The sequence below is a fragment of the Lynx rufus genome, unplaced genomic scaffold, assembly GCF_022079265.1.
Source record: "Lynx rufus isolate CCGP_SWC_20201006 ecotype Redwood Valley unplaced genomic scaffold, mLynRuf1.p SCAF_4, whole genome shotgun sequence".
Taxonomy (NCBI): domain Eukaryota; kingdom Metazoa; phylum Chordata; class Mammalia; order Carnivora; family Felidae; genus Lynx; species Lynx rufus.
In genome coordinates this window covers 147,832,025-147,855,408 of record NW_025814856.1, presented here as the reverse complement: position 1 = coordinate 147,855,408, position 23,384 = coordinate 147,832,025, and the positions used below count along the sequence as shown (strand labels likewise).

The 23,384-nt window shown below is 42.1% G+C and overlaps 1 long non-coding RNA gene across 3 annotated transcripts; it reads left to right on the top strand.

Annotated features, from left to right (window-relative positions):
- The first annotated feature begins 306 nt into the window (after positions 1-306).
- Positions 307-18,353, top strand: LOC124524373 (uncharacterized). Of its 3 annotated transcripts, XR_006965221.1 has the most exons (4): positions 307-488; positions 1,159-1,305; positions 14,185-14,652; positions 16,200-18,353. It is a non-coding gene; the product is annotated as an uncharacterized LOC124524373 (long non-coding RNA). The 3 variants fall into 3 exon arrangements; XR_006965220.1 differs by having other exon boundaries at positions 310-488; positions 14,185-18,353; XR_006965222.1 differs by lacking the exon at positions 307-488 and adding an exon at positions 545-907 and having other exon boundaries at positions 14,185-18,353.
- Positions 18,354-23,384: the final 5,031 nt, after the last annotated feature.

Sequence of the window (23,384 nt, the reverse complement as noted above, 5' to 3'; positions counted from 1 at the left end):
AAGTTATAATCGCTAATCCAAATAAATAAAATACGATGTACGTAACTTTAAAAAAATCATAACAATCTTTTGTTTGTGTTTTCCGGCGTTCTCCACGTTTGCTACACTACTATTTCAGTAATCTTAATAATTCTCTGAAGAAGACAATGCTTTCATAGTGTTCGACTAGATAGACTGAGAGTCACACATTTTATTTTTGTTTTGTGACATTTGTGGCTCTTCAGCGTGACACTGGCATTCTTCCTCCTCTGATGCAACTTCCTTCTCTGTTTCACTCTGTTTTGGTCGAGGTTGTTTCAACCCCCGCCCCCCCCTTCTCTGTGTAGTCTTTCAGCTGGACCAGGAGAGCCCGAGCTGTCGCTTTGTTTTCTGAACATCCACTTCTGTTTCCTGTGGCAACACCTGCTGATAAATACGTAGCTGGCTACCCAAACGGACACTGCCCGCACCCCCCAGACGCTCTCCTCCGCAGGCCCGCGCAGACCCAGGTATGCGCGCACATGCGTGCTCAGCTCCTCCACCCTCCCCCAGGGAGCTCAGAGGACTCCAGCTGTTTTCCGGCCCTGGCAGCAGAAGCGGCTGCAGAGCCTCTAATGTTCCTTCTCTGGAACCAGCGCTGATCGTGCTGCTGCTGCTGCTGCCAGAGAAGGATTTAAGTCACCTGGACTGAGGAGAAGACCGCTGAACTGTGTAAAGACGGTGGAGCCAGATACTTCAGGCTATTTGAAGCCATCAGAGGGGAAGGAACCATACTTGGGGTTCCTCCACCCGAAGCGTGTTGCCCGCATGGTTGACAACCACGTACTGATATTTCAAGACTCAGCTCAAGCATAATAATCTCTTTCTGAAGCTTTTCCTGATAGGCTGCCTGGCCCTTCTATACCTGTAACATTGTTATTTCATTTAGGTGCTTATCTCCCCTCCCCCCCCCCACCCCCAACCCCACGTTAGATCCAAACTTTTAAAGGCGTACACCTTGGCTGATTCATCTTAGTATCTTAGTGTCTTAGCATCTTGGCACATAACAGGTGCTCAATAAATGTTGGATGGATGAATGGAATTCACTGCTCCCCTCCCATGGGTGAAAGTAGCAATTGACTTTTGGTGGAGGGGGAAAGAGAATAGTGTCCTAACAGGTGTCTTTTCTCCTCTTTGAAGTTAACATTGGAAATGAAGAGCCCGCTGTGATGGTGTGAGGATCCCCCCCCCCGCCCCCAAACATGTGAAAATAACTCAGCAAAAAACAGAGCAGCTGCCTGGTCATCTTCCCCATCGCTGGGATTTCTTGAGGTAACCAATAAATAGGTAAGTCCGATCCTGCTTACCAGATAAGCCTTTGAAAAACTCACAAGCGGCAGTGAGAGGAAACTGTTGTATCAAGGAAGATTGTATTAGCAACAGGAAAATGTGGCGCGTATCTATTAAATTGACTGATGCAATTCATGTCCCAGAGTAAGATGTTTCAACATTTAAAATGTTTTAGCATCAAGGGATGGTAAGGATAAGACAGACTGTGTTACGTTCATAACTTACATTATCTCATTTTGATTCTCCCAAAAACCCATAAAGAGACCTTACTGTCTTCATCTTACAAATGAAGACAATGAGGCTTGGAAGGGAAGCCATCTTGGTACTAATACTCAACCGAGCTTAGATTCGAACTCAAATCTGTCTGGCCCCAGAGTCCTTTCTTCATTCCTCTTGGGTCCTCTCAAGAGCTGTTTTAACAATATCGGGGCGCCTGGGTGGCGCAGTCGGTTAAGTGTCCGACTTCAGCCAGGTCACGATCTCACGGTCCGTGGGTTCGAGCCCCGCGTCGGGCTCTGGGCTGATGGCCCAGAGCCTGGAGCCTGTTTCCGATTCTGTGTCTCCCTCTCTCTCTGCCCCTCCCCCGTTCATGCTCTGTCTCGCTCTGTCCCAAAAATAAATAAAAAACGTTGAAAAAAAAAATTAAAAAAAAAAAAAAAGAGCTGTTTTAACAATATCGACATCAAGTTTTCAGAGAGGTTGGAAAATAAAGATTGAATATATATATATATATATTTATCTATTTATTTTGAGAGAGCATGAGTTGGGAAGGGGAAGAGCGAGAAGGAGAGAGAGAATCCTAAGCAGGCTCTGCATTGCCAGTGACAAGCCCAATGTGGGGCTCAAACCCACGAATCATGAGATTATGACCTGAGCTGAAACCAAGAGTCGGATGCTTAACCCACTGAGCTACCCAGGCTCCCCAAAGATTGAATATTTTTGAACACTGACAATGAGCCACCTACAAGGCAGGGCAGTAAGGGAGGTTGCAATGGACTGTTCTCTACTCAAGGAGCTAAGTAGCTGGTGTAGGAAGCTGGTACCCAATATAGGCTGAACAATAGATGATGAAATAAGGGCTGCTGTGAAGGGGACAGTCAGAACTGAGGGAAGGAGTGATTGGCTTGGTTGTGCAAGGAGAGCAGGGAAAGTTCACAGAACACCAGAAGGTGTCATTTTGAGAAGACTCTGAGGAGGTGGGGGGAAGGCACAGCAGGTTTGGGGACACTGGAGAGTGAGGGAACATGTTACAGGAGCTGGGTGGAAAGTTCAGGGAAAGTTCAGGGAAAGTCAGTGCATGGTTGGAATAGTGGAAGGTGAAGGTGGGTTGGAGCCAGGCCGTGGAAGGCTCTGAATAGGAGCCTGAAACTGAAATGGGGAATTATTGAAGGTTTTTGAGTAGGGGGAAGGCAAGGTTCCAATCAAATCCTTGACAAAAACATCCAAAAGTATTGCTGAATTCATCCTGACACCAGATCACAAGTACACAAAGTACACAAAATTGAAAAATATGGAAAATCAATATTCTTAACCAAGACTCAAAACAATGGCCTGCTTACTTCTGAAGAAACACACCAAATGAAGTGGATAATATGCTTGAATCATCGGCTCAAACCCGAGCCGCCCTCTTTCTTCCACACGGGCCAAGAACAATCCCATTCTCATGATTCCTAAGACAGCCTCATCAACTCGAAAACCTGGGGCAACACATACAATCCCCTCCTCCCTCCCCCTCCCCCCCCCCCCCGAAAAAAATTCCAGCAAGGAAATGACAATTCCTTTCACTTCCTTCCTTTCTTCAGCGGCCAGCCAATGAAGATTGCTTCACCGTTCTCTCTCTGATACACCAGACACACATCCTAGAGTAGGAATTGGATCCTGATGGCTTAATTGAGTTAAAAAGAAAAGTGCAGATTATCTAAAAGCCTCTCAAAGGTTTCAGAGTGGCTCTCACATCTCAGAAAGCCCAGTGGTGGCTCTCAGTTCTTTGGTTAGGGCGGAGCTGAATGAATTTCGTAGCACAGAATTCGAAAGCACTGGAAGTCAGCAGTTCTGAAGGACTGCAGAAAGGGCTTGTTTACACTTTTCTCTCAGGCTGAAACCCATCTATTTAAACTTTAACCAGAGACAATTATAAAACCATGGTTAGCCAGGGATCGCAGGCTGCGCAAGACGGGAGACAGATGCCAACAGTCTGGCATTGGAGGAGGGAAGGTTGAGAATATTTTGAGGAAAGGGATCAAAGAAGAAGTACAAAGGTTTTGGAAACAGGTGTCACCTAGGTTGGTCTTCATGGGAACAGGGAGGGAAGGGGGAAGGAGTGGGTGGGAGAAGACAGGCAGGGTGGGCACGGAAGACCCACAGCTTCTGATGGTATAGGCGGGACTGGGGCTGTCACTGTTCCACCAGTTCAAAAGTGCCACCCGGGCAGAGCCAGCTTCTTTAGCTCCACTGTTTACACCTTTTTTTTTTTTTTCCCTCTTGGATTCCCTCCCCTCAGGGAGTCAGTGCCTCTGATAGAGGCACCCAGCCCACCAGGACACAGGCTCGCTTCCCCAAGGCCAAGCCTCCTCTTCAATTCAGGTTTTCCTGGCAAAGACCTACTCTGGAGCTGACAAGCAGTCCAGTGACGTCAGAGGAAATACCCCACTTGACAAAGGACTGTGCTCCAATTGCCAATAAACTGAACTCCCTCACATGCCCTGTTCTGGGTCCTAGGATCCGGAGAATCCTAAGAACACACTCAAAGAGAGATCGTTGTTGCTGCAAAGTAAATGTTTTTATTCTGGATTTGAGGATGTCCGTGGACCTGATATTGACATGAGGGCCAGTTTTAGGTGCATATACAAATGTGGGGAGACCTACGGGACACCAGCCCCCCAGATCTCTGTGTAAAGGAGTCTGACATTCCACCCCTAGATACTCAATCTTTTTTTTTTAACTTTTTGGTTTTGAATATTCCTATTAAGATACAAATGCAGTATGTAGAGGAGAGCCCCTGCCTCAGATGTTACCAGCTAATTTGTTAATAGGGATTCATTTTCTAGCCAGGTCCAGTCAGATTAGAACTAGGGCTCAATAGGAGGAAGATTCAGGACACACATTTTGGAGATGGAGAATGGGCAGAGGCCCTGGATCTATGGGTGGGAAGCTCGTAGTAGTCATGGAAGAGGCCAGAGACAAGTCTCTGTGCAACAACGAGACCCAGTCCTTCAACATAGGTCAGAGTTCACGAGGACAGCAGAAAGCCAAACTCATGCTAACTTCCTGTGAAGCTTCCTTCTCTGCGAATCCAGCTTTTACCAGGGAAAGCCATTTGGGGCACAGCCAGAGGGAGATAGGGAAGGTCAGAGGATCTGCAGATATTCAGGGCCACGGCATGGTCTTCCGGGGCAAAGAGGCCAAAGTCATGGGCTTCTCTCCAGACCAGTTTGTTACACTCACCGGAAGATCTGTGCTATAGCTCTGAACGTCACTCCCAAGTCCAGCCAACCATCTAAAAAATTCATGATGCTGTTCACAAGGGTCTGGGTAGAGAAGGTGGGGACAGCTCCCTGAGAACTCACCCCAACTGGGAACAGATCCCAGGGTAATGTCATCGCTTATGGGGGTTGGGAGGTAAGCACTTTATACAAGGTGTGACATAGTATGACATATATTTTTTAAATTTATTTATTTTGGGAGAGAGTGTGTGCATGAGCGCGTGCACCCGTGTAAGCAGGGGAGGGACAGAGAGAGAATCCCAAGCAAGCTCCACGCTGCCGGCACAGAGCCCGACATGGGGCTCGATCCCGCCAACTGTGAGATCATGACCTGAGCCGAAATCAAGAGTTGGACACTTAACCGACTGAGCCACCTAGGTGCCCCATGACATTTTATCTTTAGTAAACATATGCTAAAATTTTTCTTTCTTAGAGTTTGTGTGGGTGCAGATTGCTTTCTTATGCCCTGATCTCCAGAGGAAAGGGAGGAGGTCTGGTTCTTATGTCTCCTGCAGGATGGAGCTTGTGAACACGTGATTGCTGGCAGGTATCCCAAGATCTGCGCAGAAATTTCAGAGGGATACACACGTTGCCCAGCTCCTACCAGAGGGTGTTATACCTGGGAGAAGATATTCTATAAAATTGGTCATGACATCTCCAAAGGAAATCCTGGGAGACTGGGCATAAACCAGAGAGGCAGTATAGTGCAGGTGCCGCCCACAATACAAAAGTGGAGCATTCCTACGAATCCTTTCATAAGCTGAAATGGCATAAAGCAAAGCAGCTATTACCATCAATTTATAAGAAATAACCCCTCTTAGGCTTTTCCTGATACCTCAGGACACATCTTGCTAACAGGTGCACAAAATAAATTGAGATAAAACGCAGATGCTCCCAGACCCAGTTCACAGCTCTGGTGGCTCGATGCGGAGATGCTGGGTGTAGTTCGTGGGGAAGGGGCTTGGCGGGGCCACTCACGCTGCTCAGGGCGTGCACTGCCTATGGTCGAGCTCCGCGTAAAACAAACGCTGAACCTGCTGGGCTTTTCTGCGTAAAAGCAAAAATCCTCTTCGGATTTCTTTTGGTTAGCAAAAACAAGTACTAATGTAGGTCTTCTGTAAAAGGGAAGTGGTGTAATGTATACTTTCAAAAAGCGAGGGTATGTTACCTATATGGTGGCTAAAAGCATGGATTCAGGAACCAGGCTGTCTGGATTCAGATCCTGATGCTACCACTTATTAGCTTTGGGACCTCGAGCAAATCGCTTAACCTCTCCGAGCCTCAGTTTCCTCATCCATAAAATTCAGGCAATAGCAGTTCCCAGTTCACAGGGTTGTTGTGGGGCTTAAATAAGTTAATATTGAAAGGGTTAAATGAGTTAATATTGAAAAGCACTTCAAATAGTGTCTATCACAGCAACAGCTATTTAAACATTGCATTTTCAGGGTTTTTTTTTTAATGTTTATTTTATTTTTGAGAGACAGAGAGAAACAGTGTGAGTTGGGGAGAGGCAGAGAGAGAGGGAGACACAGAATCTGAAGCAGGCTGCAGGTTCTGAGCTGTCAGCACAGAGCCCAACGCGGGGCTTGAACTCACAGACCGCGAGATCATGACCTGAGCTGAAGTCGGACACTTAACCGACTGAGCCACTCAAGCGCCTGTAACGATTGCATTTTAAAAGTAACATGATCAACCCTCCAGGCCTGGAAACCTCGCTTGGTTCTATGATTGACCCTGTCTCCAAGAAGGTCTGGGGTGACTCTAGTCTGCACTTTTTTCCACCCTACTAGCTTGAGGAGACAGAAGAAAGATACCCTGAAGACTTTCTCCTCCGGGCTTCTTTTCCAGCGTTAGCCATGGCGCTTCTGTTCTACGCTTGAAGCCTCGCAACATGCATGCCCGGGGCCGAGGTAAAGTCAGCACCAACAACAGGGAGCGCTGACCGGTGCCAGGGCCAGAAACGGGAAATTCCTTGATGCAAATCCCTCAGGCCCTCGGGCAGGCTCCGTGTCTGTGCTGTAACTAAATACCACACTCACCTGTCCTTCATGGGTACCAGGCACAAAGCCAGGGTTACAGAACGCAGGGAAAAGCCCTCACTGGGAAAGGTAGGAAAAGCAGAGAAAGAAGCAGGTGGCAGGAAGAAGGATCATGGCAAATGGGAAACCAAATACATGAGGAAAAAAGAAAAGCTGCAATAAGTTCAAGGAAACTTTTTTTTTTTTTTTTTGGGTCTCTCTATTTTTGACCAAGTGAAAAAAAAAACCAAACACAAAAGAATAAACTAAGCAACTGGAATCAGATGGAGCCAGTGAAGGGGGGGGAAACAAGCAGCAGAACTCTACAAATATATGCTAATTACCTCATCCTTCCTCCCGTGCCCTGCAAGCGAGGCTCCAGAGCCGGTTTGTACATTGGCCTAATAATGATTTCATTTCACAGACATCTTTCCACGTTTTTTGTTTTTTTTTTTTTCTTAACAAAGTCCATCACAATTCTGTTTTGGGAAGTAGAAACAGTATCTATCTTTAGGAAATTTAAATGCCAAAGAGCTCAGATAAGCACAATTGAGAAGTAAAGAATGGTTGGTGTGACCAGGACAAATATCAAATCACAAATATTTGAAATTCTTCTCCTTCGGGGCCCTAAGGAGAGAAGTGCCTTTGTTTGCTGAATTGGCTCACAGAGGACCTGGCCTTTGCCGTGTTGCGTAGGATGTTGGATGGGGAGGAGAAGCCAGAGGAAGGTCAAATATTTAAGAGCCTACTATGCATCAGGCGTTCTGTTAGATGCTAGAAATTTAAGAGCATACAAAACAGGCCCCTACCCTCATGAAGCTAATACTTTTTTAGACTTTAAACAAAAATGTAGTAAATTGCACGTAACATAAAATTTACCACCTTAACAATTTTTTAAGTGTGTATTTATTTTTGAGAGAGAGAGCACGAGCGGAGCAGAGGAGGTACGGGAGGTAGGGGGTGGGGGAGACAGAGGATCCAAAGCAGGGTCCTCGCTAACAGCGGAGAGTCTGATGCAGGACTGAAACTCACAGACCATGAGATCATGACCTGAGTGGAAGTTGGACACTCAACCGACTGAGCTACCCAGGTGCCCCAACTACCTTAACCATTGTTAAGTGCAAAGTTCAATAGTGTTAATCATATTTACACTGTTGTGCATCCAATCTCTAGAATGTTTCCATCTTGAAAAACTGAACTCAATGCTCATTAAAGAACTCCCTCCCTGCAATCCCCCCCTGCCAACTACCCCTCACCCCAAGGTCTGAGTCACCACCATTTTACTTTCTGTTTTTATTAACTTGACTATTCTAGGTACATCATGTAAGTGGAATCATATAGTATTTGTGTTTTTGTAACTGGTTTATTTCACTCAGTATATCCTCAAAGTTCCATGTTATAGCATGTATCAGAATTTTGTTGCTTTTTAAACCCAAATAATCCACTGTATGCACATGACACATTTTGTTTATTCACTCATCTGTTGATGGACGTTTGGGTTGCTTCTACTTCCAGGCTACTGTGGATAATGCCACTGTGAACACAGGTGTACAAATATCTCTTTGAACTAATGCTCTTTTTAAAAAAAAATTTTTAATCTTTATTCATTTTTGGGAGAGAGACAGAGCATGAGCAGGGGAGGGGCAGAGAGAGAGGGAGACACAAACCGAAGCAGGCTCCAGCCTCTGAGGTGTCAGCACTGAGCCCAATGTGGGGCTCGAACCATGAACCGTGAGATCATGACCTGAGCCGAAGTGGGACGCTTGGCTGACTGAGCCACCCAGGTGCCCCTGAACTAACACTCTTTTAAGGAGCTTATCCCATCATATTTGGATTATTTATTTGCCCATCACTTGGCCTAACTATATGGTTAGCTGTACGAGGACTGTGTCATTTATCTTTGTATTCCAACTCCCTATACAATGCTGGCACGTAGTAGGAACGCAATAAATACTTGTTGGCAAAATAATTTATTTTTATACTTCTTAATCACTACTGCTGCAGCTGGCTGTTTTACATATTTTAATAAATAAGTTTTGCAATTTTAATGAATGCTATTTTGATTATATTTACATACTAAGCTAGTTTATACAAGGAGGTTAGTATAAAAATCTAAATCTCAATCAAAATTCACTTTCTAGATGAAATGCCATTGACAATTCCTTTTCATTCACTTTGCTTAAAATCAGCTATTGTTGCTCTTACTCTTGTCCTTCCTTTCCTCCCTTTTTAAGTCAGCATTGCCTAGGTATTAAGGAGTCTCCTCAAATCATGAGACATCCTGTGGAATAAAGCTAGGCATGGGCCTAGGGTTGAGTTTGCTCAGCTCAAAAACTTTCATTGAGCGTCATTTTGTCTGAGGTACAAGATGAACAAGGCACAGCCCTCCCTTTGGATAAACTCACAGTCTTGCAATTCTGTCTGGTTCTTCTTGGCCACAATTAAGCAAGAAACCTCAGTTTTCTCAGGTGTAGAAAATAGTATTTAATCCCCATTTCCCATACTCAGTTGAGGAACACAGACACTATAGCATTCACAAAGCATGAGGGGGTGAAGGACATTGAAAATTCTGGGTAGTATTATATTTGATAATAATTGCTACGTGTGGTATCAGCAGGGGTAGAAGTTAGTTCTGTAATTCTTTACAAAATAGACATTTGGAATTATGATTTCTGGTCAAGGAAGCATTATTGTACATTAACCTTGGAGGGACTTTCTCAGCTCTAAACACAAAGAATGGTCTTTAAAATATAAAAGGGAAGGGCGCCTGGGTGGCTCAGTCGGTTGAGCGTCTGACTTCAGCTCAGGTCATGATCTCAGGGTCCATGAGTTCAAGCCCTGCTTTGGGCTCTGTGCTGCCAGCTCAGAGCCTGGAGCCTGCTTCGGATTCTGTGCCTCCCTCTCTCTCTGTCCCTCCCCTGTTCATGCTCTGTCTCTCTCTCTCTCTCAAAAATAAATAAACATTAAAAAAAAATATTGAAAAATAAATAAGTAAACCCATAAAATAAAATACAAAAGAGAAAGATTAAAAGTAACACTTGGCCCAAAAGGTAAAATCTTCTAGGAACTAGGAATGCAGAGCAATAAATGAGACTGAAGACATGGGCCTGTTGGGCTCCAGGTCTGAGGCAGAGGAGGCTGGAATGGGATCTCTACAGGGTTAGGGAGACTAAAAGTGAGGAAAGTGTGTGGGAGCCAGAACCGCAACCAGCCAGAACCAGGTTTTCTGTTGGAAACTACCAATGGTACTTTCTTTCTTTTTAAAAATTTTTAATGTTTGGGGCGCCTGGGTGGCGCAGTTGGTTAAGCGTCCGACTTCAGCTCAGGTCACGATCTCGCGGTCCGTGAGTTCGAGCCCCGCGTCGGGCTCTGGGCTGATAGCTCAGAGCCTGGAGCCTGTTTCCGATTCTGTGTCTCCCTCTCTCTCTGCCCCCCCCCCCCCCCGTTCATGCTCTGTCTCTCTCTGTCTCAGAAATAAATAAACGTTAAAAAAAAAATTAAAAAAAATTTTTTAATGTTTATTTAGTTTTGAGAGAGAGAGAGAAAGAGAGACACAGAGTATTGGCTGGGAAGGGACAGAGAGAGAGAGACACAGAACCCGAAGCAGGCTCCAGGCTCCGAGCGGTCAGCACAGAGCCCAGCACAGGGCCCGAACTCACAAGATGCGAGATCATGACCTGAGCCAAAGTCGGATGCCCAATGGACTGAACCACCCAGGCGCCCCATCTAATGGTAGTTTCAAAACAGGGGCTAGGGGCATCTGGGTGGCTCAGTCAGTTGAGTAACCTGCTGTTGATTTCCATTCAGGTCATGATCTCAGGATTCATGGGATCAAGCCCTGTGTCAGACTCTGCTGACAGTGCAAAGCCTGCTCAGGATTCTCTCTCTCTTCCTCTCTCTCTGCCCCTCCCCTGCTCATGTGAACTCATGCACTTGCATTCCTTCTCTCTCTCAAAAATAAATAAATAAATAAACTTTAAAGCAATAACAACAACCAAAAAAAAAAACCCCACCCCAAAACAGGGGCTAGACTGAGAACCGCCCCCCCACCCCCCACACAAAGTCGCTTATTAAAGAGGCTAAAAAAAAAAACCTCGCCACTGCCTGAAGATGGGCCTTATGTGAGGGAATGGTCTGGCAGGAAGACAAGGAAGGGCACAGAGCCCTCATGACTGCCTCTGTGGCATCTCTATTACCACAGTATGGGAAAAGAAAAGACAAGCTCTCTTTAACTGGGTAATATGATTGTCTATAAGGAGAATCAAACAGACCCTACTGAAAAAATATTAGAACTACAAAGACAACTCAGCAAAGCTGCAGGGTATAAGATGAAGAAATAAAATTCAGTTGCAATCCTATATCTCAGTATTTATCACCTACGATATTTAAGAAACCAGTTTTAATAGTTTTAATAGCAATAAGCGAGGAAGTACCTAGGAATAAATGTAATACAGACGTGGATTTTTATCTATAAATACAATGTTGACATTATGTATAAAAATTTAAAAAAAAATTTTTTTAATGTTTATTTATTTTTGAGAGAGAGGGACAGAGCACAAGCAGGGGAGGGGCAGAGAGAGAGGGAGACACAGAATCGGAAGCAGGCTCCAGGCTCTGAGCTGTCAGCATAGAGCTCGACGTGGGCTTAAACTCAAAAACTGTGAGGTTATGACCTGAGTCAAAGTACGACATTTAACTGACATTTAACTGGACTGCCACCCAGGCACCCCATGTATAGTAATTTTTTATGGAACAAATTAACTGAGATTTAATACATGGAGACATATACCATACTCATGAATTAGAATATTCATTAAAATGAAGAAGACATTTCTTCTAAAGTTAATGTTTGATTTCAGTGCAAACCCAATTTTTAAAATCCCAACCTGATTAGGTAACACGAAACAATGGTCACTGAGTTCATGTAAAACAGTAAAGGTCAAAACTAATTATAGTAGGTGGAAATGTCTTTGGCAACAAGTGAGGGAATATACAACTTAAAGTGGCTTAAACAATAACAGGTTTATTATTTCACGTCACAGGATGTCCAGTGGTAGGCGGTTTCAGTATTGGCTAATTCAGCAGCACAATGACACCTCCGAGACCTAAGGACTTTTCATCTCCCTGCCTAGCCATTCTCAGTGTGCTAGGCTCTAGCTTGTCCTCTCAGGGTGGCAAGATGGCTGCCACTGTTTCAGCCATCACTTTCTCCTCCAACTCTGTACAAAGATAGGAAGGGCAAGTCATCTTCTTTTGTATGTTTTTAAGTGAGAAGAAAACTTACCTATCCTATCTCTACTCTAACACAATTCCACATAGGTTTCTTTCCTTTTTTTTTTTTTAAGTTTATTTATTTATTTTGAGAGAGAATGTTTGAGTGGGGGAAGGGCAGAGAGAGAGAGAGAGAGAGAGAGAGAGAGAGGAGGAAGGGCAGAGAGAGAGAGAGAGTGAGAGAAAGAGAATCCCAAGCAGGCTCTGCACTGTCAGTGTGGAGCCCAAGCAGGGACTCGAACCCACGAACTGTGAGATCATGACATGAGCCAAAAATCAAGAGTTGGACATTTAACTGACTGAGCCACCCAGTTGCCGCCCCCAAGTAACTAAAATTTAAAACCAGAGGCAGCATAACAAACCTGGATTAAAAAATGAGTTAGTTAATAAATATGTGTTGGAATATTTATACATATTTTTTCTATTTCACATTACAAGATTTTAACTTGGTTTAAAGACCTAAATTTGAATAGTCAAATTTAATACCTCTAGGAAAAATATAAGAGATTATATTTATACCCTTGTGATAGGAAGAACTTATTAAATAAAGCACAAAAGAATAAAATCATCAAGGAAAAGGTGAATAATTTTACTACCTCAAAATAAAAATATATCATCAACAAAGAGAGAAGATATTTTTTCAGACATACAACAACCGAGATATTCATGTTCAAAAATTATAAAGAACTGCAAAGCAATAAGAAAAAGAAACAACTAGAAAGAAAAATTGACAAAGAATATAAATAAGCAATTCACAGAAAAGAAATCCTAATGGCCAATAGATATACAAGATGTTCAGTCTCACTAGAAATGAAGGGAAAACAATATTAAGTAATAAAAAGTTACCATTTCGTAACTGTAAATAGGCAAACATTTTAACATTTGAAAATACCCCAAATTAGTAAGATGTGGAGAAACGGGACACTTAGAAAGCAAAGTGGTGATATGTATTTATATAAATCCTAAGACCCAGCAGTTTCTCTGTTCTCTAGATTAGTGGTTCTCAGCCAGGGTGATTTTGCCTCCTGGGAAATATTTGGCAATATTTGAAGACATTTCAGTTGTCACACCTGCGTGGGGGTGGGGTGCTACTGGTACCTTTGGGGTAGAGGTGAGCAGTGCTGCTAAATATCCTACCCCACAGCAAAGAGTTATTCAGTCCAAAATGTCAATAACACCAAGGTTGAGAACCTGTGGCCTAGAAAAACTGTCACATGGTGTGCACCAGGAGATAGGTATTTAAATGTTAATTGCAGTATTGTTTATTATAGCAAACAACAACACACTGAAAACAATTCACACATCCATAATGCAGGAAGTGGATAAGTAATTTGTATATTTCAAACAAGGGAATAATATACAACAGGTATATTTAATGAATTAGTTCTTCAGGTTACAATGTGAATCAATCTAAAAAGAAATGATGACTAGGGACACCTGGGTAGCTCAGTCAGTTGGGTATCCAACTCCAGCTCAGGTCACGATCTCACGGTTTAAGAGTTTGAGCCCCGCGTCGGGCTCTATGCTAACAGCTCAGAGCCTGGAGCTTGCTTCAGATTCTGTATCTCCCTCTGCCCCTCCCCGGCTCTTGCGCTGTCTCTCTCTCTTAAAAATAAATAAACATTAAAAAAAATTTTTTTAAGTAACAATGACTAAAAATGCATTGCAGAATATTATGTACAGGGTGATAGAGTATTCCTTTACAATTTGCAAATACAAAGCATACTATATATTGTTTATGAATATATACATATAATATAAAAGTATAAAAAACATGCATGGGAATGATTTATAGGAACTTCCAGGTAGTGATTACTTTTTAGAAAAGAGGAAAGGAGGGAAAATAGAGAAATGAATGAGATCGGGAGTAGATAATGGGTTTAAACTACTTGTAAGACTTTTTATAGCAAACAAACAAACAAAACCCCTAAAGCAAATAAGCAGACATTAAGATCTGTTGAGTGTTTTATACACAGATGTTTGGTAAACTATTTTCTATATTTTTCTGTCTGTTTGAAATATTTTATGATGAAAGTATTTTAAAGTATTTTAAAGTATTTTAAGAGCTGCATCTGCAAGAAATGAGTATTCTGTTTGTGTTTCAGGAGCATAGAGTTGGTAGAGGGAGCCAATGTTTCCAGAAGAAACTGTGCCACTCCAAAGGGAAATTAGAAAAGGAGAAAGTGACCCTTGAATAAAGAAGAGTTTATTCATTTAAAGACCCCTCTCCGGGATTCTTGGCAGGAAGAGTTCACTTTCCTGCTGCATCAGGAATTGGAAGGCTATTCCTCTGTCCATGGTCCTATTCCTCTGCTTCAAACAACTTTAGAAGAATCCAGAGGGAGGTTCAAATCTGCAATGTAGAAAAGCATTGAAGTGTTCTAGATACAGCTGAGAAGCTGAGAGAAGACGGAATTTGTGGGTATAGCAGATCTTTGGAATCTTTGAAAAGAAGTTCTGTCTGCAGTAGATCCCACCAGCAGAAGGGGATCCTGCTGGACAGCCATTCTTTTCAATATTGATGAACAGCATCTATCCGTGGAGTGAGCTCCACTTGAGCTGAAGCCTGCTTGGTAAGAATGACACTATCATCTCCCTAACATTTCATATTTTGAAAGAAAGCCCTTCCCATTCCTGATGCTTCTCATCATTTTTTTCCCAACACTCCAGTAAGACCAGTCACCATTCACCTGTGCTTTTATAGCGATGAAGAGAGACTAACAAACTCAGTAACTCAACTGAGAAAGATATTTTATGGGCAGCCCATAGTAATCGCCTATCTTTTAAAAAGAAACAACATTTCTTGAGATCCCAGGAGGTGTCTGGCACTACCCGAAGTGGTATGAGCATGAGAGTGCAGAACATAATGTTTGGGAACATAATGTTCCTCCGGGGACTTAAAAATTAATGCAGATCCAAAACTGTTTAAAAAAATGTGGGTTGTAATAAATTATGGGAAAACAAAGTGAAAGGTGTAGGGGCAAAAATCCCAAGCATAGTGATGAACTAGAGAACATGGAAATGGAATATGATGAGCCAATTAACCTCAGGAGGACAGAGACTCACGGTATGGGCAGGATACAAGACACTTATCTTGAGAAGTCAATTTTGCAGACTCAGTTACTTGTCCACACACACAAAATCAATAGCTATTTCTGATAGGCTGCTGGCAAAAAAAAAAAAAAAATACTGTTCTTTTCTATAGATGGAGTCTAAACCATCCAGCATATAATAAAGTGTTTAAGAGAAAAAATATATGTGGGCTGGCAAGCTTTCAATCTACAAAGCTGGTGATCTAGTTTTGGGTGATAGCTCTAATGGAAATAGGTGCAATTGGGTTTGTAGATACTGATTTTTATCAGCAACCAGAAACTGTGCTAAAAGCTCAATTTGGCCTACTTTAGGTTCCCCGGGTAAGTTAGCGAGGGAATTTTCATTAGGTTATTTGTTATATGTCAAAAGAAGAAATAAAGCAATGCATGAACACTGTGATATGTAGGTGAGAAGGTATCTTAATAGAAATACTACTCTAGTCTAGAACAGTGTTTCCCCACCAAGGTGATGGAAAGTACTGGGAAATGCAGAGACCTAACTTGTCCTCAGACTGAGCTTTCTTCATTGCCCCAGCTTTCCAGTTTTAATAACTTCAACCTTGCTAACCTGCCAGTACTAGGGAAGTCAGTTTCATGTACTGATGTCAGCCTCTGATTTGGACTCCCTCATGGTCATTGCAACTTTGTTCACTTTTGTAATTATTTTTTCACATTTTCTTGTTTTATAGCAATACGAAAAGATAAAAATACCTAGAAATTTTTTTTTTCCAATGTTGAAGGGAGTAATTTAGACAGTCACTTCCACATGGATATCTAATTGGCATCTCAAACTGAGTACGGCCAAAAGAGAAGTCTCGATTCTTTCTCTTAATCTTCTTGAATCAAACAACCCCAAGAGGCTTAAATAGAGTTTTACTTTTTTTCATAAAGAGATGTCTGGAAATAGATTATTTCTGGTGTTAATTCAGCTGCTCAACTACACCATCAAGGACCTAGGTAGTTTCTCTTTTTTCCTGTCACTATCCTTAACATGTTGGCCTTTAATTATCCTGTCTTTTATTTTGTAGTCACAAGATGGCTGCTGTGACTCCAGGCATCGTGATGGTGCTCAAGATAGCCAAATCTGTCCCCAGAAGGCTTTCTCTTAGGTCTCGTTAGCCAGAAATGAATCATTCCTGGCTGCAAAGGAGATGGGGAAATTGAGTATCTAGCAAAAGAGAATGGGATTATTATAATTGAATTGTACTGATCATGATTCATCACTTGGAGCTGGACATATTGTCACCCTCAACAAAGTCAGGGCTCTGTTAGCAAGGAGGAAGAGAACAGCTGTTGGAGAGGGAAGTGACACAGACTGCCACACTTCTTATTCCCAGCCTACCTGTCTCACTGAATAGCATCACCATCTGCCCAGTGCCTGAGCCAGTAACAGAGGAGAGAGCTTGGATTCCTTTGTTTCTCTTATGTCCCCCATAAAAAAATACCACACAGTTCTGTTGACTCTACTTCCCCTGTGTACCCCAATCCACTCTATTCGCCTTTAGTCACTGGTATCCTAGTTCAAGCTACCATTGTTCACCTGAATTACTGCAACTGCCCCCTAAAGAAACAGAAACAATCACTTCCTTGTCTAGAACCTCCCATCGGCTTCCCATCTCATCTAAAATCCAAATTTATTACGCTGACCTTCCATGCCTAGAAGATCTAGGTTCTGCTCACTGGTCCAACTTTATCTTGTTCCACTTTTCTGTTTGCCCCTGACTTCCAACCATGCAGGGTTTCTTTCTCTTCCTCTGACGCTAACTTGTTACCATCTTGGGAACCTTGGAACCACCTGTTTTCTCCATCTAGAGTGCTATGCATTTCTGATCTTTTCATGACCAGCCCCTCCTTGTCATTTAGATCACTGTTCAAATGTCATCTCTTCAGAGAGGTCTTCTCTGGCCACCAATCTAAAACAGCAAACTGGTTGGTCATCCATCACTTCATCCTATTTTATTTCTTTATGTTTGCACCTACCACTGTCTAACATTATCTTATTTACCTCTTTATGTGTCATGTATGAAATGTAACTATTTATTTCCCACCTCCTTCACACTAGAATATCAGCTCCATGACAGGAGAGACCTTGTGTGCTCTGTTCACAGCTGTATTCCTAGCACCTAGATCAAGGCACATGGCAGGTTCTCATCAAATATTTCCGAGTGAATGAATACATGAGGGGAAAGATTTTTTTTAAGCGGAAACTTTAGCAATAAAAGAACATCTGTAAACTATTATCAGCATCCTTAGAGTTGTCCTTCACAGAGAAAAATAACTTTGTTAGTTGAAAGATGTAAAATGTGTTATGCTTTAAAGACATCACAATTAATAAGCAATACTAATTTCTTCCACACAGCCTCTTTCCTCCTGTGTCCTACTTTCCAAAGCTTAACAAGCCGCATGTCTTCATGCTCTATCAGTGCAGTTACTAAATGCCTTCTCCATTGACTTCTCTCTTTTTGCTCCAATAATGTGATTACCTTTTCTGACCATTTTCTGAAGTTCTGGGACAATTTAAAAGAAACATTTGGGCGATGTCCTCCTTTCCTCCATTTTTTGGCCAGAATGTCAAGACGGGGAAAACCAAAGTGTTCTTGGACAAAGAGAGAAATATTTAGCATCTAAAATTTTCTGCCTTTTTGTGAGGTTTTCATATTTCTGTATATGTTCTTCCTAAAGGCTAAAACCGTTTGTACTCTCTTCACCAGAAAACCAGACTTTTCGTAAGACTGTCCTTTGGGTAAAATGTTAAAATTGGAGCGATTGATCGGCAGCCTTCATTCATTTCCCTCCATGATCCTTTTAGTCCTTTCCACACCTTCTCAGTCCTGAGGCGACCTTTTGTAAGCCCAGGCTTCTGGATCAGCAGCATACCAGACATCCCGTGCACCTGGCGGGCCATGGCACATTGAAATTGTGCACCAGAAGCTTTGAGAAGTTCAACCTCTTCACACTGGGGATACAGCATTCCGGTGATGGAGATCCAGCATACTCTGAAATGCCCCTATGTTTAGAAACGTTCCCCAATACTGCTCATAAATTACACACAAAGAATCCCGGGGTGTTTGAACTTCTGGACTCGTCAACAGAAAATAGCAAGCAAAATGATTCTCATCCTCAAAGGTCTTCTGTGAATACATCATAAATAAGAATAAACTGTTCCTCTGTACTTAACACAATCTCAGCCTCTTGCCTGTCTTCACCTGCCATCACCGACCCCCCCCAACACACCCATGTCTAACTTCACACCTACATCTTAACACTTGGACATTCACAGGCCCCTGAAACAAAACATATCCCAAAATAGCCTTGGCAACATTTTTGATCATACATCCGTAAGAAATGTGGCGATGTGCACCCCCAAAATACATACATTAAAAAATAAACCATACACATATATTTCTTTAAAAACACATGAAAGGGGTGCCTGGGTGGCTCAGTGGGTTGGGCGTCTGACTTCAGCTCAGGTCATGATCTCGCAGTCCGTGAGTTCGAGCCCCGCGTCGGGCTCTGTGCTGACAGCTCAGAGCCTGGAGCCTGCTTCAGATTCTGTGTCTCCCTCTCTCTCTGCCCCTCCCTCGTTCATGCTCTGTCTCTCTCTGTCTCAAAAATAAATGAACATTAAAAAACAAAAACACATTTAAAAAAACAGGAATAAAGTAACAATTAAGTTATTTGATTCAATACTGTCGGGAGTGTATTTCCAGACCCCATCTCAGGTTAACTGGGTAATTCTATTTCCTTACGGTTATCAAGATTCTAAAGATAATTCCCCAAGAATCCCATCTCCTGGACTTCAGTCAAATATTAATCTAGGTACTGCTTCAGTCACTAATCTAGATACTGCTCTGAAGGGATTTTGCAGATGCAGCTACAGTCCTAAATCAGTTTACTTTAAGATATGGGGACTATCCAGGTGGGCCTGGGTCAATCAGGTGAACCCTTTAAAAGAATAGTTTCCTCAGTTGGTACCAGAAGAGGGAAGTCAAAAAGATTCTGAATGTGAGAAAGATTTGAGGGTGATGGGAATGCAAGCTGGTGCAGCCACTCTGGAAAACAGTATGGAGGTTCCTCAAAAAACTAAAAATAGAACTACCCTACGACCCAGCCATTGCACTACTAGGTATTTATCCAAGGGATACAGGTGTGCTGTGTCGAAAGGACACATGCACCCCAATGTTTATAGCAGCACTATCCACAATAGCCAAAGTATGGAAAGAGCCCAAATGTCCATCGATGGATGAATGGATAAAGAAGACGTGGTGTACACACACACACACACACACACACACACACACACACAGTGGAGTATTACTCGGCAATCAAAAAGAATGAAATCTTGCCATTTGCAACTACGTGGATGGAACTGGAGGGTATTATGCTAAGTGAAATTAGTCACAGAAAGACAAATATCATATGACTTCATTCATATGAGGACTTTAGGAGACAAAACAGATGAACATAAGGGAAGGAAAACAAAAATAATATAAAAACAGGGAGGGGGACAAAGCTTAAGAGACTCATAAATATAGAGAACAAACAGAGGGTTACTGGAGGGGTTGTGGGAGGGGGGATGGGCTAAATGGGTAAGGGGTAATAAGGAATCCACTCCCGAAATCATTGTTGCACTATATGCTAACTAACTTGGATGTACATTTAAAAAATAATAAAATAAAAAAAAAGATTTGAGGGTGAGTGCCGGCTTTGAAGATAGAGAAGAGCACGGGAGGAAGAATGTGTGTGGCCTCTAGGAACAGAGAATGGTTCTCGGCTGACAGCCAGAAGGAAAACGGGCACCTCAGTGCTCCAGTCACAAGGAACTGGGTTCTGCCAGCAATCTGAATGAGCTTGGAAGCAGATTCTTCCCCAGAGCCTTCAGATAAGAGTCTAGCCTAATACCTTGATTTCTGCCTTGTGGGATCCTAAGCAGAGAACCCACCAAACCCACCCAGACTCTTGAACTACAGAACTGTGAGCTAACAAACGAGATGTAGTCTTAACCCCCTAAGTTTGTGGTAATTTGCTGCACAGCAGTAGAAAACTAATACATCCCGTTGGTTTTCACATCTCTAAATAAAGGTAATAATTTCTGGCTAAGTCCTAGGATCACTCAGAAGGCAAATATTAATAAGATTTAATTAATATGGTTTAAGTTCAATCAGAAAAGAAATATATTAAATTATTTTCAAGATGATATGATTTTTCAGTTAATTATAACACCCACTGAGGTTCAATCCGGGACAGTTAGACTTAATCCTAGTTAGGTTTGCTTTCTCATATTCATTGCAATTGCAGGACAGGACTAACTTTATGTCATAGGAGCTTAAAACATGGAATTGTTGCAGGATATGATTTAACCTGCAGTTTTTTCATTTCACAAAACAATGTCCTGAATTTATAGGTATTTTACTGGATATCCCACCTGTCAAATAGAAAGATTTTTTTTTCCTTAGCTATATTTCCTTCTCTGAAAAACTTGGCCTTTATTTTGGCAAATATGTTGAAATTCATTAAACTGTATTCTGAAGTTGAAAAAATTATGAGAGAAGAAGAATAAGATGATCATCCCTGTTTTAATAAAATTGATCATGGAGATAAGAGAAAACAAAAAAGTGGGGCAAGAACATTCTGACCACATAATCATTCCCTGGGTAAACAGAGATATGAATGGTGCTGAGCCTGCTAACCCAGATTTCTCCTCTTCAGAATGGTGGATAACCGTGGAGTTCTCTCATGAGCACAACCCCAAGACCAGATGTAGTTTAAACAAAGTGATCTGGGGAAGATAGGAGGAAGGAAATGAAAAGTGAGTGAGAGGTTGTATACAAGGTAAGAACGTTCCATTTTAGTGAGTAGACTTTAAATACAGGATGGGAAGTATAGCTTGGTAGTTAAAAGCAATTTGACCATAGGCAAATTACTTAAATTCCCTGAGCCTCAGTTTCCCCGTGTCTAAGTAAGGATAGTTTTTCAATGTTCTCAGCACAGGACCTACCTAGGACACGGAGTCCTCAGTAAATGATGGCCGCATTAGGGTCGTGCAGTCTCATCCTTCCGCTCTTGTTCAAGAATCCTGGATAATCATCGCTATTCTAATGGATGCTAATAGCCCCATTGGCTAGTCCAGAGCATCATGTTCAAAGCAAAAGGCCTGATGTCTGGGCCAGAAGTCTAACACAAACACTCCCTTAGGAGAGGGAGGGACACAGAGAGTGGGTCTGGCTATGAAGAGCTGATTCCTCAGGCGAGGGTAGGTTACTTAATAGATCCACAGAAGGAAGGACCTGTAGGCAAATATTCACAAATAAAAATCTCTTTCTAAAACAATCCAATTTTCTGGCCCAATCAGTTGACAATAATTTGGCCATTGAAAATCATATTTTTCCAACATGGTCCATTTTCTTGGCTTTCCTAAGTCATTAATTATGACCATGTTTTCCCAAATGTGGAAATTCCCCTTGCGCAGATGCCTCTGCTGGCCAACCCTCCTTTCCTGAGAAGTCTCCACAGCACAAAAATATTTTTGTTTTCCCCAATTGCCCACAGGGAAAATTTCCTCACTCTTTATTTCCCTCCTCCCTTAAAGCCCTCTGGCAATTTCCAGGAATCCGAGTAAACCAGAATCAGATCACTGGAGTGCCTTTTGGATATTCTACTTCTAATATGGCAAAAGAGAATCCTGAACTTTAAATTTAGCATTATTAAACCAATCTTAAGAGTTTCTCTTAATAACCAAAGGCTGAAATCAAAATACCTCCCACTCCTGCCCAAGAATATGGCTCTGGGATTTGGGAGCTTAAATTATAAACAGAGGTGGCCAAAGTGATTATCCTTGTATCTGGATCAAATGCTATTATGTGAAATATGCTTCATACACATTAAAGCCCTATACAAATGTAGGCCTTTGGCCAAGCGGGTATATACTCTGAATAGGAAGTGATTATTCAAATCGTAAAAATTTGTTAGAATTGACTCTGATTACCTTATTCATCTTCTGGATTTACAAAGTGCTCTGTGCAGGGCTGACAATAGTATAGGTACTTACTCCAGAGATACTGTGTTCTTTCCAGAACATTCACCAAGAAGCATTCCCATGCCAGAAACTAGATTTACTTGGTGGGGAGGGAGTAGTAGAGTGGTGAATCAGATTGGATCTCTGCCTTCAAGGTCTTTAAAATCTAGTAAAGAAGGTATGACTTCTTTACTTACTCTCTTCTTTACTTACATACTCTCAATGGTTCTCAGCCAGGGGCAATTTTGTTTCCCGCACCCCACCTCAGGGAGATTTGGCAATATCTGGAGACATTTTCTTAAAAATATTTTTTACTTATTTTTTAAAATGGGCTCCGCACCCAATGTGGGGCTCGAACTCAAGACCCCAAGATCAAAGAGTTGTATGCCTTACCGACTGAGCCAGCTAGGCACCCCATGGAGACATTTTTGATTATCCAAACTAGAAGTGGGGGTATTACTGTCCTCTCATGAAAGGAAGCAAAAGATACCTTTTGCCAATGCACAAGGCAGCCCTCACAACAAAGAACTACCTCGTCCAAAATGTCATCAGTGCCAAAATTGAGAAACCCTTAACTAGCTATAGTACCTAGAACAAAGGGCTTGTTGGTTGACTGATTGGTGTTGATCTACATGGCAAATGACCTTCACCCCAAGACCCCAGTCATTTTGAATTTGTGCTTGTGCCTAACCCATTACAGCTGTTAGAAATCTTTTGAATAAATGAGTAAATTTAGACAGGTACTGAATAAAGCATGAGATAAAGTGTCATAGGCAAAATGAGTGATAATTCAGAGTGAATTGCTAACTCAAGAGGACAAAAATTTTCTAGCATGATGCCAAGCATATAGTAACTGCTCAGTGAATGTGAACTGAACATATTTAGATAGCCTCGCCCCACTCATTTGCTTAAAGCTTACAGTGCACAATATTGAAGAATCTTATCGTTAAAGCAGTCCTGGCAGTAGCCTTCTTGGAAATACTTCACTATAGACTGCTTGAGTGGCATATTGAACCACAAAGGGATACAACTATGAATTTTTGATAACATTATAGCATTCAAAATTTTCACTAATTCAAATTGGTCCTTTCTCTAATGTGCCTAATTAGTGAATGTTAATGAAGTGTGATATTTCAAACATCCAAAAACTGAGGTGGCCACTTAATGAATTTAGGGAAGGAGGAAGAAGTATTTTGGA